Source organism: Egretta garzetta, unplaced genomic scaffold, assembly GCF_000687185.1.
Source record: "Egretta garzetta isolate BGI_Z169 unplaced genomic scaffold, ASM68718v1 scaffold375, whole genome shotgun sequence".
Lineage (NCBI taxonomy): Eukaryota > Metazoa > Chordata > Aves > Pelecaniformes > Ardeidae > Egretta > Egretta garzetta.
Window position 1 is genome coordinate 1,334,700 of NW_009259786.1, and position 899 is coordinate 1,335,598.

The 899-nt window shown below is 38.6% G+C and overlaps 1 protein-coding gene across 1 annotated transcript in view; it reads right to left on the reverse strand.

The window, feature by feature from the left end:
* SEMA4D (semaphorin 4D) overlaps window positions 1-899 on the reverse strand; it is a 19,730-nt gene that overhangs the window by 17,300 nt on the left and 1,531 nt on the right. The window lies entirely within an intron of this gene.

The window sequence follows — 899 nt, forward strand, 5'->3', positions numbered from 1 at the left end:
GGTCCCCACTGCCTTTCAATCTCAAATGTCTAAGTATTTCCTCTTGTAGTGATCCTTATAACTCACCACTTCCTTCATTTTTTTTCTACCTGTTAATTCCCTTTTTTTCTAACCTTCCATTTTACACATCCGCTGTCAGGTCCTTCCTCACCTTTTCCCTTCCATGTACACACCTACTGTGGAAAATCAGGTCACCATGTCCCTTGCAACCGCCCCAAACAAATCTCACAAAAAATACTGCACCTTGAAAGTCAACACTTCAGCATATTACCATAGCAGAAAGAAAACACAGAAGCTAAAAAAGAACCATTTACAGAGGGTCAATAACCTGATTTTGAAGTGGAGGTGAGAGATGAAATGCACATGATAGAAAGAAACAACACAAAGGAAAATCAGGATGAAAAGGAAGAAGATGAGAGAAAGAGGGAGACATGGGGGAAAGGCCAGTGGAATGAGGAAACATGCAGACTGGAACAGAATGGCTTGGAGAAAGATGACACAAAATGACTAATATACAAGAATATTTTTTCTGCGTGTACAACCATAATGGAAAAATGACTGAAGGCTTGGGAGTCCGTATTTTGGGGAAAAGACTACTGCAAGATTAATTAAGCATGGCTTTTTAAGATACAGGCAGAAAACAATGTATTATTGCTCCCAATTCTAACATTAGAAATTGCGCATTTTCAACTGTAATACTCCAGAAACATTAATTTTAAACTAGCTTCTCAAGCATGTGATTTTAAAATCTTTTACTTGGCAGGAAAATTTTCCCTAAACGGATGAACTGGTTCATACAACTCCACGTGTTCATTCCTCCACCAAACTACATTCCCCCTCCTATTCAAAGTAGGCTTCCCGTATTTAAATGCGACAATCTTTAACAGACAAAGACAGGA